Source organism: Nicotiana tabacum, chromosome 8 (genome assembly GCF_000715075.1).
Source record: "Nicotiana tabacum cultivar K326 chromosome 8, ASM71507v2, whole genome shotgun sequence".
In the NCBI taxonomy this organism is placed as follows: domain Eukaryota; kingdom Viridiplantae; phylum Streptophyta; class Magnoliopsida; order Solanales; family Solanaceae; genus Nicotiana; species Nicotiana tabacum.
In genome coordinates, this window is record NC_134087.1 from 132,501,444 (window position 1) to 132,510,275 (window position 8,832).

At 35.2% G+C, this 8,832-nt stretch overlaps 1 long non-coding RNA gene across 1 annotated transcript; it reads right to left on the bottom strand.

Moving 5' to 3' along the window:
- Positions 1-3,989: 3,989 nt before the first annotated feature.
- Positions 3,990-7,805, bottom strand: LOC107807046 (uncharacterized). The gene is made up of 3 exons (XR_001652814.2): positions 7,410-7,805; positions 5,548-5,634; positions 3,990-4,145 (listed from the first exon to the last, which is right to left on the bottom strand). It is a non-coding gene; the product is annotated as an uncharacterized LOC107807046 (long non-coding RNA).
- Between the last annotated feature and the right edge of the window lie 1,027 nt (positions 7,806-8,832).

An 8,832-nucleotide genomic window follows, 5' to 3' on the forward strand; every position in this document is an offset into this window, starting at 1 on the left:
TCTTGTCCCTTGTATATCTCGTCATTAGACACAGAAAACTTACACCAAAACACTCTAAATTCTCTCTAAGAGCTAGTCCAAGATCCGAAGAACCAAACTAAAGGGAAATCAACTCAAATCATTATCAAAGGTGTTAAAGACTACAAGAGAATGCTTCAATGATGTTGTGGTGGGATTGAGGACTATTGTGAGCTATGTTGAGATAGAGTTTTGAGTTTTAGATGTTGTCAAAGGTATGTATAACATCTTTTTGATTGTGCCTAAGGCTAATCTTGTGTTGGTTGTGTTGTTTGAGTGAAAAAACATAAGATATCACTTAAAAGAACATAAGAAATGGTTGTCTCTTTGATTGGGCTGTTTTGTGGCTAAATATATGGTTTCTGGTGGCTGGAAATTGTGAAAAATAATTTGATAATGTTGTGACTGCTGTTGTTAATCTTTTCTAGGTGTTAATTAAGTTGATTGAAGAAGAAAAGATAAAAAACAAGTGATTGACAGTAAAAATTAAGGTGTCGGACGTATGGGACTGTTTTGGAAGGTATTTTGTGGATGTTTTAAACTAGAAATAATATGGTACATATAAGTATGATGGAGTTATATACGTGTATATATGTATATATATGTATATGAGATGTGGGAAAAGGTTATGGCGTTATATATGCACCACTACCTGATCAGCTGGTAGACGTTGATGATTTGCCCACAGCGGCCGAGATGATATGATGGGATGACCTCAGAGGCTTGATGATGTTATGAACACATATACCCATGAATGGTATGACATTTATATGCATATGCATGATATTATAATATTAAATGATTCACAGAGCTATTCAGATATACATGTTGAGTCTTATACTCCATGTTTCTCTCATGTCTATTATTTACTGATTTTCATTCCTTACATACTCGGTACATTATTTGTACTGACATCCCTTTTGCCTGGGGATGCTGCGTTTCATGCCCGCAGGTCCTAATAGACAGGTCGAGAGTCCTCCAAGTAGGCTATCAGCTCAGCGGAAGGTGTTGGTGCGCTCCATTTGCTCCGGAGTTGCTTCTTTGGTCAGTATGATTAGTACATGTATAGATTGGTATGGCGGGACCCTATCCCGACCTTTATGATATTCTGTATTCTTAGAGGCTTGTAGACAGATGTCATGTATACGGATACTTGTATGGCCTTGTCGACCTATGTTTCGAGTATATAAAGAATCATGCCGACCTTATAGGCTCGTACTTCATATGTATAAGTTTGTATCCCCTCATGCTTTACTCCGGTTCATTTACCTATGATAGAATGATATGAAAGATACGTTTTGTTGGTACTCGGTTGAGTAAGGTACCGGGTGCCCGTTGCGGCCCATCGTTTTGGGTCGTGACAAAAGTGGTATCAGAGTAGTTCTGTCTTAGGGAGTCTACAAGTCGTGTCTAGTAGATTCTTATTTATGGGTGTGTTGTGCACCTCACTTATAAGCAGGAGGCTACAGGGCATTTAGGACTGTCACTCATTCTTCTTACTCTAGATCGTGTGATAGAGCTCAGTTGCAAGAATTCAAACTCCTAATTTCTATTTTATTCGTAATACAACGATATCTACATTCAGAAAGATAGTTGGTAAGAGAATGAAGGTGGCTGCAGAAGAGTTGAGACAGAGGAACTCGATTTTGCATCATGGTTATGATGAGTAAATGTGAGGTTTTCAGCAGATCATGTGTGTACTAATATGTCTAAGCTTCTTAATGATAAGCCCTAAGGTAAGAATATCTATCCACTCATATGGTAAAAAGGAATAAAAGAATCGGAAGGTAGACACAAGTTTCAGCAGGTAAAAGAAGCAAGGTAAAGAAGGGTGCGATGTACCTAGTTAATGAGGATTAACAATATTTACAATTCTAGCAGAGAAATATAAGCATTCTGAGTTACTTTCAACAGTAACGGAGATATATACAATTAGTCACACCCATCTCAATTATGCCTATGGGAGTTGACAAATATAGTTTAAGAGAAGGATGTGATATCAGGATCAATTCGGGGTTAGAGTAACCCAAAATTATGGATGGATTGTTAGCATTAGTTGATATTTTCGAAGGATAGTGCAAATGTGGTAATAGATATCCTTGTGAGACACCCAGATGGTGAACTCTAAAATAGTATAATCAGTTATGAATACTAGAATATTTAGAAACTTCAGAAGATAGGTAGTGGATCCTAGAAGGGATAAATATTTATTTTAGTATGACTCCAGCCCTGAGTAAAAAAAGAAAGGGAGAATGTTAGGCATTCTGAAGAGCAAGTGAGATGAAGTAAGGGGAGCTAAAGGTGAAAGAATATTTTGTTGAAGTTTTAGAATAAAGTGATAGACAAAAATATTAGCCCGAGAATAAAAAGAGAGTGAATGAAGCATTATGAGTAAGATGTAATAAATGGATAATGACAGTAAATCAAATTTTGACACAGTGACAAAGTCTATAGTCAGTGAAGGAAAAGACAAGATGTGACAGGCCTTGAGGCAATAAAAGAGTATAAGCCATAAAGTCATATCCCTATTTCAAAAAAAAATGAGTTAGTGACTCCAACGTGATTACTAGAAGAAAAAGTTAGACCCCAGAATAATAGAAATCGGTATGGGCTAGTGAACAAGATAAGTTGAACATGAATTAGGGGCCAAATTATTTGATAATAGTCGGCATCAAGAGAATTTCAGAGATTACGTTTCGGCGATAATAAAATGGACAACAAAAGAATAACCTTTTAAGATCATTTAGGAAGATGCTTCCCTAAAGCGAGCACTGTAAGCAAAGTTATGCTTAAGGGACTAAGTATGCTAGTTACACTAGGTGTCACCCTCGTGATTAAGGAATTCAATTATCCTTGGTACAGAAGGGTTACCGCAAGGTGAGTAAAAGTCCATGAAGATGTGAAAAGAATCCAAAGATTAAGATGTAAGGATGGAATAGTAAATAAAGAATGTGGTAAAAAGGTGAAAGGAATGAGATTGCATCTATTCAGATCCTACAGATAAGATACGACTCCAGAACATTATGCAAGCACGATGTCAGGGAGAGGCAGTAAGGATTCCAACACAAGATGTTATTGATAGATAAGTGCAAATGAACACTTGATACATAAGGAGCCAGTGCAAGAGGTAAGTTAACACTAGTTGAGGAAATAAGGAAGTAGGCTTCAACTTAAGCATAGTGACATAAAGAAGATATGGTCTTGTAACAACATTATCACAACAACATTGTATGCACTCTATAAGAAAGTGGCACCTATGGTGGCTAATGAACGACAAGAATAAAAAAAAAATCAAAAGGTGATAATCAAGATCATATGGGTTGCATGGAATTCCAACATATGAGGGCACTAAGATGAGCCAAGTATTAACGCAACACGTGGCAGAACGACCCAAAAAGCTATTGTTTACTACAACATTTTAGGCCTTTAACCACACCTAAAAAGTGTGGCCTTAACTATCAGAAACGGTGGCCTTTGGTAAAAGGCCACACTTTTCGTCCTAAGGCAACGTTTTTTGAAGGGTGGCTTAAATGAGCGTAACCTTTACCCTAAGGCAACACTTTATAAATGTTGCCTTAGAAGCCACACTTAAAAAACGTGGCCTAAAATATAACAACAGCCACGCTTGTAATACCCTCTATGGCAATACTTTTAGGTACTACAATAACCCCTTAAAGTGTGACCAATGTTACTCTTTAGGCTACACTTCTCAAGCGTGGCTCCTAAAGCAACACTTGTAAAGTATAGCTTTTACTACTATATAAGCCACAAATTTGCTAATCCCTATTGCCATGCTTTTGTGGTCAGTGAATTATATTTTTGTATATATCTTATATTCAAATGTAAGTATAAAGATCTCAAGCACTCAATGAACTAGGAGATAATAAAAGAATAATTCAAATAAACTTGCAATGTACTTCAAACAAAGAGTAAACCTCGTGTAATACATCAACGAATAAAGAAAACTATCTCAAGGGGCATGCTAGCAATTAACTTTATAAAAAGCAAATGTATTATTATAGTATCAAAAATAACAAAAATTATAATTGTCCAAAGTCTTAGTGATTAAATTCCATTAGATCAAATTGTCGTTTGGCCACCATTTCCAACTGCTCACAAAGACTTTCCTGCACATTTAAAATAAAATTAGTAATTAGATAGAAATCAATAGTATGCAAGTGCAAACTCATAGCAATGTGACAGAGTTTGCCCCTTGAAAATTTAAATACCAAGCACTATTCTAAGAGCAGATGTCTGTTATAAGTATAAGACTTAAGCCTAACCAAACTAGTAGGGGTACGCTATAATACTTCTCAACATTTATCAGTTGTTCCATTAGTTGTTTTTCTTTTTTGTGCAATGCCATCAACACTTTTTTTGTATTTTGTATTATCAGCAACACTTCCTTTTATACTTTTATGAAAAATACATATCAGAAAATAGAAGGAAAAAAGAAGACACTTTCAAATTTCAATCAGTCGTATCCATTACCGGAACACAAGTATACATTCACTCGATCATGTCCATTATAGAAAGACATATCCAAATTAATAGCTGATAGAACAATGCTATTACAGATAAAAAAAGATCCAAGAAAATAATGGGTTTGACGAGTACGACTTTATAATCCAGATTCCAGAATTGATGATTAATAAGATTTAAGAGTAAATTACCCCCCACTTGTGAAATTACATATACATAAACTTTCATATCTTCGATGATAATGTAAAAAAAGATACGACTCGTGAACCATGTATCATACAATATGTAATGGATAAAAGAATCAATCAATTATTAAATCATTAACATTTATAAGTTTTATATTTACTCTTTGTTTCCACCTACTCAACCTTATCAATTTTACAATAGTTCTATTAAAAGCTTGTTCAAAATTCAAGCATCTCAAAAATCCTAAAGTACAACAGTTATGCATGCTCACACTAAACATTTCTGATTGCATTCTCCCAGTTGAATTACTGACAAGACAAAGTTTAATAGGAAGCCAAGAACCAAAATGAAATTAACAGATCTGAAAAGGTTACCAATCAAAAATGTAAAATAATGCTTTCAAATCCTATCTTTAGCTTCAACAGATACATAATACAAAGAAGACCAAAACCTCAAACCCTATCATGGAAACATCATTTACATAAAACTCCCGCCTATGTTAAGAAGCTCAACCTCTGGTTACTTTAGACCATCATATCATAAATAAACTATGATTCGGTGATCAATCAAATGTAAAATAGAATATTTGTACTAAAATTCCATAACATATCTCACAGTACCAAAAAGAATATTAGCTTCATCTTTAAATGAAAACAATGTTAGCATAGGCTAACACGTTTACATTACATCTCAATACCTAATCACGTAGTTAAAATATAGATTAAGAACTTTTTCCCTATCATTTAAGCACTTTAAAACCTTTAATATTGGTATCGTATTTTGATGCACATGGAAATTATTACTTTCTAACATATAATTATGAATCTCATGACATATATATGTTTGGGTAATCAATTGGACCTTTGATATTGCACATTCATCAAAATCCATATGGAGCAGACCTCTAGCCGATTTTGAGATTACTAATTCTCTGAAAACCTTGTCCTCCTACAAATAGCCACAAGACATTAACTCAACAACTAACAAAATATACTAGACAGGAAAATCTAATAAATAAATATTCTAAAGACAATCAAAACAACCACAAAGAAAATAGTAGAGATGAAAATCTAAGACCTCATGTAGAAAATCTAAGTGAAACTGCTATGCAATCATGTAAAAGACAGCTAGAAACAAATTTACATCGACAAGTCAACAGTATACCCCTTCCGCTCCATTTCTACTTCCTCTGTTTGACAAAAACTTAGATTGTCAAGGTATAATAACTGAGTTTACACTAATTAGTTGAAATATCTACAACATCCAGTATATCCTCCAGAACTGCTCTCTTCAATAACATCGAGGCAGGCTGTATAATGTGCATGCCTGGAGAAGTCTTCAAAACGTATTGTCTAGTAGTTTCTAGGATAGCAGATGACTCATGTATAGGTTCAATTTTATCTATCCTTTGAAGTCTATTAGTATGCGCTTTACGTCCCTTTGCAATATGTAATGCCCAGATACAAGAAATTACTAAGAGGTCTTAAGAAGATACCACATCATAGATAATACCCCATTCCTTCCCTTCATCAGAAGTATTGATCTTTGATGATTGTCACATGGTAATAACTAGTTTTTAGTACAAATATAGATGGAAAGGAAAAAATACAACACCTGATTCTTTTTGCGTTTAGATAATCTTTTAACAATGCAAAAATGTCAATCACTTCAAACATTAATAGATATTACTGCAAGAAGCTATGTAAGAATGGGCTATCTTTTTTGCCAATTTCAACAGAACTAAATCGGCTTCGACCCATTGGCTATGTAAGAATTGGGGTATTTCAATGGCCTTTAATGTCCAAACAAGCCATGGAAGACATTGAGTTCCGTCGAGCATATGTGCAACTTTATCAGAAAAATAACGCATTAAGGATGAAGCAAGATCTCGGTCAAGCAACAATAATTTAAGGAAGCAAGACATTTTAACCTCCACAACTAAATAATTCCAACCTTCAGTTCAGGTAGACCAAGTTCAGCTCTCGATGTTGCAATTCGAGCACTGAACCACTAGAATAAACCAATGATATAAACATGTCAGCTTAAATATTGAAGGCTATAAAAGTGTAATACCATAAAGTTGAATAGTACAATTTACGAAAATAACAAACCATAGCCTATTCTAAGCACCCACCACTGGCAAATCTTTGAACAGTAGCAACAAAAGGATTCTTTCTATCTAGAATAACCAACATTAGAACAAATAATTTATTGATAATTTATCTATGTCAGTATTTCAACACTAAAGAACATCTCTAGATTCTCAAAAACATGACCAAAGACTTAGGTACGGAAACAAATTAGCAACCTACTTAAATAGCCCAATTCCTATAGTCACAAGCATGATATGGAGAACAGAGTTCTGAATGATTCTCAAAATCTGGAAGAAAAATGTGAGCTTCCAACAGCAAGCCTTAACTTTTGGCGAAGAAAAAGAAAAACTCACTAAGGTAGAGAAACAAACTATACGAGGACGAAAAGGAGCGAGCAAAATCAAAGTAGTGGAAGTGGATATTGAAGTATTAGTAGTAATATTAGCAATTACAGAGCAAATTACACGGATGAGTGCTCTGCGAGTAAACCTCTGGGTATTGGACGACAATGGAGATATTATCAAGGTGGGTTAAAAGAACCAAAACCCTAATTCAAAGCCTTAATCGAAGTACTCAAATAATCAAAACCCTAAACTGGAAACTACTGAAAATAAAGGGGCAGGAGGTTACCATTTCAAGACATAATCAACTATTAATGTAGAAGCAACGGTAACGTCGGCAATGGAGGTGGTGGAAGATGCGGCAGTAAAAATATAAATTTCTTCAGCACCAGCAAGTTGATGGAGGTGTGGGATTAAAAATGGGCAAATATTTACTGTGCATCCTTTTTCCTTTTAGAAAATGGGAGATAATATTTGATTAGAAAAAATAATGGAGGGAAACTTCTAATGAAAATTTTGGTTGGAAAAGTTTAGAGCACGCTTATAAAAGGTTGCTTTTAGGATTAAGAAATGGGACGCTCTAAAAGCGTTGTAATATAGGTAAGTATGTGTTTCCAAATGTTATTTGAGTTGACAACACTTATACTACGTTGTCAATATACTCAAAGAGAACTCTTAACAAGCATGGTCTAAACTTCGTAGCCAAAAGTGACTAACAAAGGCCACCCTTTTATAAGCGTTGCCGTAGACGTTTTTGACAACGCTTTCCAACCATTGCCTAAAGTTAGTGTGGCCTTAGGCCAAATTTGTTGTAGTGTTACATTTAAATACAACTGAGAAGGCATGAAAGGAAATCTATGATGCTACCAAGTAAATGAAGGTTTTGAGTAGTATGAATCGATATGTGTAGGTCGCACGCTAAAGTATCCTATAGCGACAAGGTTTTAGGTAGATAGGAGTAAAGGTGTGAAATGGTGAGTGAGAAGGTGACCGGAATAAGTAAGGCCTTAAGATTAAGCCCATCAAAACAAGAGAGCTGATGGTTTCCATAAGCTATAGAAAGCTCGGTACCGTCTGAATGAACTCAAAGAAGTCTAAGAATAGGAGCAATTAGAAGAGATGAAATGCTTCTCTGGTAGTAGAATAATGGTGTAATTGTGATAAATAAGAGGATGATGTTTGGGCCTTCGATTGAGTAATGATTTAAAGGAAAGGGATTTTATGGATGGCACGGTATTAGAATACCTCCATAAGATGAATCATGTCGGGATGATCTGAAGTATGATTATTGAAGTATAGTATCACCCCTAGGTGGATTAGGAAAATCACTTCAGATGTTCCCCAATGAGACGTGAGCCCTAGTGACAATGTATTACGTTATAGGCGATGGTTGGAGCTAGTGAAAGACTATGATATTGATATTTTATACAGTCCAAGGAAGGCGAATATAGTAGTAGACTCCCCCAGCCGTATATCTATGGGTAGCCTATCATATTTACAATTAGAGAAGAGTGAAATAGCTTGTGAGATTCATCAGCTAGCTAATCTTGGAATTCGATTACTAGATTCAGGTGGTACTGGAGTTACTATTTAGGACATGGCAACATCCTCTTTAGTAACTGAAGTGAAGGAATGCCAGTATGAAGATCCTGTTCTAGATCATTACAGAGATACAACCCCTCAAAAGGAAAAGACACCATTTGAGATTACAG